This window comes from Aulostomus chinensis, chromosome 13 (genome assembly GCF_037954235.1).
Source record: "Aulostomus chinensis isolate RoL2024-O1b breed Wild chromosome 13, RoL_Achi_v1.0, whole genome shotgun sequence".
Lineage (NCBI taxonomy): Eukaryota > Metazoa > Chordata > Actinopteri > Syngnathiformes > Aulostomidae > Aulostomus > Aulostomus chinensis.
In genome coordinates, this window is record NC_141332.1 from 4,377,370 (window position 1) to 4,388,018 (window position 10,649).

Below are 10,649 nucleotides of genomic sequence, written 5' to 3' on the forward strand. Positions count from 1 at the left end.
AACAACAAATGCCTTGTTCATTTTACATTCATTAAAATATCTGTCAATATCTGACTGCATTAACCATTCAGCATCCGTAACCATTTGCTTGTATATTGAGTCAGAGTTATTATTCTCAAGGTGCCTGGAACAGGTGTTTAATGCAAATATTTCAAAGGTCAAGGGTCAGGCGGTTGCAGGGGTGCATATATCCAGTGTTCAGTCACTGAAGAATGAAAGTGTGCTGCTCTGTCCCTGAAAAGTGTCATCTGGTATCATTTTATTAAAGATCCATGACGGTTCTTGATGCATCTCCTTCACTGCACAATGCATTAACAAAGGATGTACTCATGGTTCACCGGAATTTTTTTTCTGTCTTTGACAGTTTGCGGCAGTTGTCAATAATAGAGATGGAAAAGAGCTGAGGCGAAGAGGAAAATCAATGTGCTGAGTTACAGAGCTCAACTACAGAAGCACAAGTCGAGGAGGGATGTACGCTTTGACTGAGTCCTGATGATCATACGCAGAGATATCGAGGTCAGGGAAATATTCGATGAAGTGTGTGTGTGTGTGTGTGAGAGAGAGAGAGAGAGAGAGAGAGAGAGTAAGAGAGAGAGAGAGAGAGAGAGAGAGAGTGCTTATTTTTGGCTAGATCTTGTTTTAGGAAATATCAGGAAGAAACCTGAACAGTATCAAACTGCACAAAGAAAGCAAAAAGCAGAAGAAAGCAGGAGCTCCTGTACTTAGCAAAAAAAAAAAAAAAAAATCCTCGATGCAAGGACTTGAACTGGTCAGGATTTTCTGTGTGAGCAGCATGACGAAAAAAAAAAGCAAAAGAATGCAAAAACTTTGCTAAATTTAGGAGCATTCCTTGCTAACATTTAGAACATACCAGAAAATACGAGACCAAATAACAGAGGCAAACATCAGGCTCTCTGAAGGTACCGCTGGGAAGACTGGTGGACCATGAGAGGACGAGATGGTCAGGAAATATCTGGGACTTCTCACAGAAAGACAGGAGGGGCGTTCAACAGGCAGACAGATCATCCAGGAAGAACATGGCATAGGCTTACTTTATGGGCTGATGTCAGCAGAAAGACATCAACAGTAGAAAGAAGGAAACCAGGAGCAGGACAGATGACTTCTGCTAGGACGTGTAATTATCCAGGGCGGAGAAGGCAATGTGACAGCACGGCTGTTGATGTGGAGGAACAACTGAAGAAGTCCGTCGAGGCATGAAAGTGTTTCTCTTTCTAGTTGACTGAGGCAACGAATATGACAGCTGTGTGTTGTTCCTTATTTGTTAATTTTGTGTGTGTATGCGGGCGGCACGGTGGTGCAGTGGTCAGCACTGTCACCTCACGGCTAGAAGGTTCCAGGTTCTAGCCCCAGCTGGAGCACGGGATCTTTCTGGGTGAGTCCCCATGTTCTCCCTGTTCCTGCTGGGTTCTCTCTGGTACTCCAGCTTCCTCCACAGTCCAAAGACATCAAGAGGGACCAGGTTAATCCAGACTCTAAATTGACCGTAGGCGTGGCTGGGAGAGCCAATGGTTGTCTGTCTCTCTGTGTTGGCCCTGCCATGGACTGGTGACCTGTCCAGGGTGAACCCCGCCTCTGAGCTGAAAGCCGCTGGGATAGGCTCCACCCTCCCATGACCCTGAACGGGATAAGTGGATGAAAATGGAAGGATGGATGGATGGTGTGTGCACGTGAGCATGTGTGCACATGTGAGCATGGTGTTTGAGGTGCTGAAACTGGATTGGTCGACTGGCACCTTTAAGGGTTCTTGGTTTAAAAAAGGCTGGTCACCCTTGAATTCGATGCTATTGGTTAAAATAGTAGAAAATATGTTTGAATATATATTTTGTAACCTGGATTTGGGAGATATAATGATCATCAACGATGTTTTGAAATATGTAGAGAATCTGTAATTTAATCAGGATAATGTATATCTAGTCAGTTGTTTGCAAAAGAGCAGCTCATCCTCACAGTCTCATTCAGCCACCCCTCCCCCACTCGCCATCTGACAATAACATGTCGCAGAACATGCAAAAGACCTTATAAAGAGAAAGATCAGTGATCAAATATGGCTGCCACAGTCTGGCAATGACTAACAGGGGATTTAGTTTAGATCATGTGAAAGTGTGCCGTGGCATTGGTACTGTATCCCCTCATATTCCTCCGTCTGTATGACGGTCCCTCCCCTCTCGTGCCTCCATCAACTGCCATATATGGAGGCTGCTAATGAAGAAGCCGGTTTGATGCATTCATCGGTCATTTGCCGGTCAGCTTCCTGTCACAGTCGTCACTCTCGTTGGGGGAGTAAACTGTCTCCTCCACAGTGTAAGTGTGAGTAGGAAGCGTCTGTGTGTGTCAGTCCTTCCCTCTGATCAGCGGAGGGTTCCAGCCTGGTGACGTCAGTCGACATTTCTCCACTCTGCCCTTCTGCTGCTGATGCTTTGATGGTGTCACTCTGAGCTGTTGTTCCTCTCCGGTTCCCTTGATTGTGGTGTTGGTACGTCATTAGAAAGCCCCTCGTCTCACACCCACAAGCACATCTCGAGATTTCTTGTGTTATTAGAGAGATTTCAGGTTTTATTTATTTTATTGCTTATGTTGGTATACGGGCTCACAGACAACTGATGATTCACGCCATCAGTCACACAGGGTCATTCTCAAGTTTTCTGGCAGTGAACACAGGCAAGGAGAGTAAAGGGCAAATGCACAAGGAAACACAGGGTTAAACGCTTGAAAACAAGGAACAATTTCGATCGATAACGGCAATAATCTGGTAAAGTCAGGGCCATAAATATGAAAATATAAAAAAAATATTTAAAAAAGGAGCCGCAACAGTGACAGAAACTACACTGAGTCGAGCAGAGAAATGGCAGGAAAGTCAAAAGACGATGATGCTTAAAGGGTCTCTCCCATTCCTCTAAGAAGAGCTTTCTCCACCACAAGTTGGAGCACTAACCGTAATTACCACAGCAGCTTTGGCTGAGCATTCTGGAACAGCTTTGGCTCAAAGACACCTCCCCTGATTGGAATGTTTCACTGACAGACACTTTGGAGTGAAAGATTTGGAAGGAAGGGGGCAGCATGGCTCAGAGGTAGCGTGGCCGTCCAGCAGCCGAAGGGTCGCTGGTTCGAGCCTTACTTCCCCCAGTGACCATGTCCAAGTATCCTTGAGCAAGATACTGGACCTCTAAATGCTCCTGATGGCCCTGTGACAGACTGGTGACTGGTGACCCATCCAGGGTGAACCCCGCCTCTCACCCAATGTCAGCTGGGATAGACTCCAGCCCCCTCATGACCCCTAACAAATAAGCGGCATAGGAAATGGATGGATGGGTGGATTTGGAAGGAAACCAACCCCTGCACTAGGAGAGGTGTGTGACTTCCTTCCCTCCCACTCACTGTGCCAGTCACTTTAATTGTTGCTGTGTCTTGTGTAAAAACAAAATGTCAGTCTCTGCGTTTTGCTGTTTCATATAATTTAAAGCTTTTCCTTGCTGCTCCACACCATTTTAGTTTAAACTCCCAACATTAAAACTTCTGTAGAAGATGAGAGAAGAAACATAAAACCTAAAAACAGCCAGTAAAGTGAATAAATTGCCTCTCCTTTCAACAATAAGAGAGCTGTTTTCTTACTTTAAGCACTGGTTCAAATTCAGCTTTACTTCATATGTGGTGTCTCGCTGATGTGTAGAACAACTCTTTAGCGGTGAAACATTGCTCCAGATTTAACTCCTCGCCTTCCACTCAAGGAAAGCTGTGGACTTTTGGACTGGAAAGGTTTTTATTTGCTGGCTTCCTGTTTGCTTTATGTGAGACGTCACTGTTGTCAGAGACCCAGCACTCACTGCCACTACGGTCTGTCTGTCTGTCTGTCTGTCTGTTTTGGGGTCCATAGTGTGCATTCCGGAATATCATGTTCATCTGTTCTCTGTAGTGGTTCAGTAATAGTTGTCTTAGCACCGTGGTTAAGTTAGAGATGCTTTATGCATTTGAGTGCAGGGGAACAAAACCTGTCACTCACATTTTCAGATGTTTGGTTTGTTTATTGAAGCTGCATTTTAAGAAGGTTTCTCCAGGAGTGGTGAGCCTTTGAGTAAACCTGTTTAACCCAGGTACTGTTGATGCTGGAAGAAGTGAAACACACCACTGGCTGCCAAAATACCATCTGTATCTAATAAACTGCCAAATTGTAGTAAAACATTGCGAGAACAGAGCAGTGTGGATGTAGGTAGGAGCGATGCTCCCGCAAAGCAGCTAAGCGACGGACAGTGTTGCACCAGCTGGTCCGGCGCGGGAAGTAGCTACAGGACGACAGGTCTCCCCCCTCACACTGGATCCAGCTCCCCTACCTTTCTGTCTTCACCACCAGAGACACTAAAAATCTTTAACAGCATTCAACCCCAAAGAATATGAGCACATGGCTGTTCGGCTTCTGTCTGATTGAGTAAATTCGTGGTTTTCCAAATTGTACAGCATATAAGAGGTAAAAGTCAGAGGAAAAGAAAAACAACACCCCACAGTTTGGTGCCACTTTAGTGCAAGAAAAATGGGAATGAACTCTTCTAGCCTGTTGCATGGCTGCATCGCCCTGGTGGACATTACCGCTGTCCATCAGTGTGTAGTCCTTCAATTTTACATTCAGTGGTGCCTTGAGTACAAAAACTGATCTGCAATCAGATGTTCCTCCCAAGGCTGAACTGTTGAGACAATGCAGGGGAGAAATAGCTGGTCCCAGACCAGTGCTCCAATGCAAATAATCACATGGATGCGGAGACACACAAACAGACGGAACTGAGTGTCGAGCGGCCGGCGAGCAACAAACCCTAACCTAAGAGTTCCCGTTTGCTGCCCTTAGACGAGGATTGATCAGCTCTGATGTTTCCGCCCCTTAGATGCCATTTTAACCTTGGTAATGGCGTGGCGTTTATAGGGGATGGGGTTCAAGCAATTTTGAAGAACCAACAATCTATTACATGTTAACCAACACAATAAGATAAAACATAGTGACTGCGCCTTTTATTATTTGAACAAGCTCATCAACACCTTAAAATGATACATAAAATTTTTGGCCAAGATGCCATCTATGCCTTTTTGTACCAAGCCCTCAAAACTAGTCCAGAAACCTGATCCTCATGCCAATCCCTGAATAGCTGCTTTTCCTGGTCTGATGGTTTGCTTGTTCTTTCAGCTCTAGATGAAGTGAAATTGCTGGCATAAATGCAAAATATTGTCAGAGCCCCGAGGAGCGCTTTCATGTCCCCACCAGTGTCAAAATCAAACTTAAAGCCTCATTCCACTCTAGGTGATGTGCAGGCGCGTTTCAAGTGATCGCAGCAGTTGTGGGGTGTCCCACCCTTGGCTTTGAGCCAGAAAACCCCTACAGCTAAATGAACTGGTAAAAAAAAAATAGAAAAGTCCCTCACACAAGTTCAGCTCTCTCAGAAGAAGACGAGTGTCTTTGACCACACAAATATGAGCAATAAAATGGTGGAACACGTGTAAAACGATCATCCCCCTCAATCAGGCAACAACATGCAAATGAAGCAGCAGTTAAATAGAATCCATTTGTCTCATTAACATAGTAAATGCTGTGGCTGGGCTGCAGGGGCTTCCAGACCGGCTCGCTGGTAATTAACAGTCTAATAGCAGTGAATGTGCTGCCGTGCACCTCATTGTGTAAATGTTAGGGCTGTCAAAATTACCGCGTTAACTGCTGTAATTAAAAAAAAAAATGTAGTTAAACTATTTGACGCAATGCGCGGAATGATCACTCCCATACATCCCATAATTCCAACATGGAGCAAGAACAGTTTGGCCCTCTGGATGGGGAATTTGAGTTTAAAAAGAATAGAGATGGAATAATAAACAAACAAAAAGTAATTTGCACACACTGCAAGAAGGAGTTTCAGTTTCACCGGAGCTGTTCAAGCTTAAAGTACCATCTGAGCGCCAAGCATGCATTTGCTGGGGCTTCTAGTGCAACACCTAGCTTGCGTCAGACCACCCTGAATTGAGCAAGTCCACGTCGGATAAATAAAACAACACAATTGCCGCTAGGATTGCTAAGGACTGTAGACCGATTACCATCTTTGAAGACAAGGGCTTTACTGATGTTATGAAAGTAGCGACCCTCGACCCATCCTACAAGCCACCAGCAAGAAGCACAATAATGACGAAAATCCACAAACTCTCTGAAACCGAGAAAAAGAAAAAAGAAGCGGTTTCAGCTGAAACGGAATGTGCCGCCCTGATAGGAGACCCCTGGACCTCAGTCAATAACAACAACTACCTGGGAGGGACTGCACATCACTGACGCACGGGAACTGGTGTCTTTCACTCTAACTATGATGAAAACTGAAGAACGTCACTTTGCGGAGGCATGTGCAGAGCACTTCCTAACTGTAGCATGCACATGGGAAATTGACGGAAAAGTTACAACCATAGAGATGGACAGCGCACGCAATATGATTGCGGCGGCTCGTGTTCTACCATATAATCACATGCCCTGTATTACATGCATCTTACAGAGAAGCATCACTGTGAGTTTCGCCGACAGCGGATTTGTCAGTGTGTTGGCAGTTAAGCAGAGCCCAGCAAACTCAGTGGAGCTGAATGAAGAGCAAAAGTCCCGAATGCAAACGCAGGAGCCACTGGTCCAGGATGTTCCAACACGCTGGAATTCCACGTTGGAAATGGTCAAGCGCGTGATCCGCAATCAAGCAGCAATAAAAGCCACCCTGGACAAACAGCAGCATGAGCTGGTTATGTTGACGCCACCACAATGGGACAAAATCCAGAATTTGGAGACCCTTCTAGAACCCTGCAGGGAGGCTAAATCTGCCATCATATAACGTGACCATTCATTGTAGGCTGAAATTAAATTAATCAAATGAATTTTGATCGTCAATCTACTATTGATGTAACAACTTGTGTTATAGTAATTTGTCTTTCCTTCTCTCTCACTCTGTGTGCATGTGTGCCCCCCCCATTGCAGGTATATAACTGAGATCCTTGGTGGGGAGGCCTCCGTCTCTTGCTCTGTGGTACTACCTGCCCTCTGCCACTTGTATCGTGTGATGGAAGTCACTGAAGAGGACCCAGCATATGTGGTGAAATTCAAGACAAAATTCAAGGAAAACCTAGCCTCTCGCCAAGAACACACCAAAGCACTGGATCCATCCTCTACAGATGGGCTCAGATTCTGAATCTGATGAAGAAGTACAGCCTGACAGAGTCATACACAGGTACAGAGCAGAGCCCACCACAAGTATGGAGGACTGTCCCTTGTAGTGGTGGTCATCTCATGCAGGAGCCCATGACAAGCCAGCCCCACTGGCTTGCAAATATCTAGCCACTCCTGCATCCACAGTTCCATGTGAAAGACTCGTCTCAGCTGCAGGTCACATCGTGAGCAAGAAGCGGTCAGCTTAGCTCAGAAAATGTAGACAAGTTGGTTTGCCTCAGCTACTGGCTTAAGGATGAGTCGAGAAGAGGGCCACATGTAAATGTGCAGGCCATTTGGTTTGACAAGAGAAGAAGACTGCAACTACTGTGTTGTCTGTTGCAGAAAGAAAGAGTTCATGTGTTGGTTTAAGAGTTCATGTGGCATTGCTTTGATGAGAAAAAAAAGACGACCATGTTGTCTATTGCAGAAAGAAAAATGTTCTTGTAATTACCAGTGGATACCACACTGTTAAAAAAAATACAACGAAAAAAACAAACAACTTTAACATCATCCATTGGGGATTTGTTTGTAATGAAAATAGACATGCAGTACATATGATGTACGTTAAATGTATATATTCGCCTTGTGTCACTTCCATTCCATTCCCTCAACAAGATACAGAAAAACATGGCATATTTTGAACATAGTTTGACTTGTGATTAATCGTGATTAATTCATTTTTAAACTGTGATTAATCTGATTAAAAATTTTAATTGTTTGACAGCCGTAGTATATGTATGTGTAATTTGAGTGATATATGATTACTTTCTCAGCATATACCTACACACACACACACACACACACACACACACACACACACACACACACACACGCAAACACACACACTATTATGGATCTTCATGGAACTACTATTGTTACCACTACAAGCCCCTCCCCGTCACCTCTTCAGGCAGTGCATAACAGAAAAAAAATACTTTCAGCCAAAATAGGAAAAAAAAATGCACATCAGTTAAACATCAAACTCAGCACTGCACTTCCTCTCCAGACATTTGGGGTCAACGCACCGTAGTCAAGAGAAACAAATATCCCTTTTTATACACACGTGTCTAATATGAGTGTGGTTGATAAACGCACGTAGAATCTAGTGAGAACTCAGTGGGAGCCTGTACTGGTTTTGCTGTGTGAGCTGAACGCTTGCTGGTCAAGTGTCTGATGATACGCTTGCTACCTACCGTCTGTGGGAGATCAGTGGTGACTCATTTTTAGCTGGGAAAAGTTGCTTCACCACTTTAAACTGAATATTTTAGTAACTGAATCATGAAACAGATTATTTGAGAATTCTGTTGCCACATGTCTCATTTGGTGTGATCCGCTCTCTCGCAGTCATGAAAGGTAGGAAGAATAAAACGGACCGAAGTCTTTAATAGGTGGACCAAAGTCTGGTTCTAGAGCCAGTCCCCGACCCATCCTCTCAAAATACAAACTGATAACCAATAAATCAGATTTATAACATGTAAAAGAGAGCATTTCTAACTTAATTTGTGCAACTTTTCGAGCACTGACAGCACTGGTCAGGAAATTCACAGTCCAGATACTGCAACCATTGCACTTACTGCTTGGAAATCCCCTCACGACCCCTCAGCCAATAGAATCTGTTGATTCCACACATGGAGACGTGGTCTCGGTTTGTATTTGGGAACTTGGTGTTCTGGGCCTGTTTGTGATGTTGCACTGCACCTTGCTTGACAGTGCTTCCTTGAACTTGACCTTGACCTTGACCCTGAGACTACTGGAGTTACAGAATGGTATTGTTACATGACTGTGTGGCAGGGATGAGCTATTTTTGTTGTCCAACCAATAGTTAGCTTGGCAGGGATGAGCTATTTTTGTATTCCAACAAATAGTTAGCTTGGCAGGGATAAGGTATTTTTGTATTCCAACAAATAGTTAGCATGGCAGGGTTGAGGTATTTTTGTATTCCAACAAATAGTTAGCATGGCAGGGATAAGGTATTTTTGTAGTCCAACAAATAGTTAGCATGGCAGGGATAAGGTATTTTTGTAGTCCAACAAATAGTTAGCATGGCATAGATGAGCTATTTTTGTTGTCCAACAAATAGTTAGCATGGCAGGAATAAGGTATTTTTGTAGTCCAACAAATAGTTAGCATGGCAGGGATGAGCTATTTTTGTTGTCCAACCAATAGTTAGCATGGCAGGGTTGAGGTATTTTTGTAGTCCAACAAATAGTTAGCATGGCAGGGATAAGGTATTTTTGTAGTCCAACAAATAGTTAGCATGGCAGGGATGAGCTATTTTTGTTGTCCAACCAATAGTTAGCATGGCAGGGTTGAGGTATTTTTGTAGTCTGAGAGATAGTTAGCATGGCAAAGTTTGGGTATTTTTGTAGTCGTTAGGATGGCGGGGACGTTATGAATCTGTTTGGAAAAGGGGTTCATATATTTTACCCAAAATTCTGTTAAGCTTTCAACTCACAGTTCTGCCTTGATGTCATGTCCCTCTGTCTGTGAAGTGTTTTATTGCTTCCCTCACGTTTCATGTCTTGTCTTCCTGTTTTATTTTGTGATCACTTACCTCTGTCTCTGTTCCAGGTTCCTGTCTGCCCTGCCCCCTCCCTGTCTGTGTGCACCTGATTCCTGATTGTGTTTCCTGCACCTGTGTCTAATCACCCCCCCATTAGCACTGCTTATTTTCCCCTTTTGTGTCTTGTCTTGTCGCCAGGTCATTGATGTTCCTGACTCACGTTCCAACACGCCTTGCCGCAGCCACAGCCAGAGTCAGAGCCAGACCCTCACCCACGGCCTTGTCAATATCTGAACCTTGCTTGTTTTTTGACCTCGCCTTTTGCCTCCCATTTTGGATTCCTCTGCCTGGTTTGATTGCTCACCTGTGTACTGACCTCTGCCTGAAAATAAACCCTGCTTGTCTGATCCCACCGATCTTAGTCGTGCATTTGAGTCCTGCCTTTCTGTGACCAAGTTCATGACACTTGATGGATTGAAACGTGACTTCATCGCATTCCATGATGAATTGGAACCCCCCATGGTTCCCATCTAGCTTTGTAGCATTGATTGTACCATTTAAGGGTGATGAAACACAAAGCTACAAAGATTAATTAACATTTTTTCCAAGGTGAACATGAACTAAACAAGCTAAGTAGCTAAGAGAAAAGCAGCAGCTGTTCTTGACTTGATTTCTTGGATTGACATTTAACTTTTGAGAAGCTGATTAAAAGTCCATTAACCTGTACAAACACAACTCTTTCCTGCCAAAGGTTGCAAATCCTTACATCACCATTCCATCCATTTCCTTCTGCTTATCCTGTTAAGGGGGGGGGGGGGGGGGTGGAGCCTATCCCAGCAGCCTTCACCCTGGACAGGTCACCAGTCCATGGCAGGGCCAACACATAGAGACAGACAACCATTGGCTCTCCCAGCCACACCTACG

General features: G+C 44.4%; 1 pseudogene; it reads left to right on the forward strand.

The window, feature by feature from the left end:
• Positions 1–5,792: 5,792 nt before the first annotated feature.
• Positions 5,793–10,019, forward strand: LOC147250638 (E3 SUMO-protein ligase ZBED1-like; annotated as a pseudogene).
• Positions 10,020–10,649: the final 630 nt, after the last annotated feature.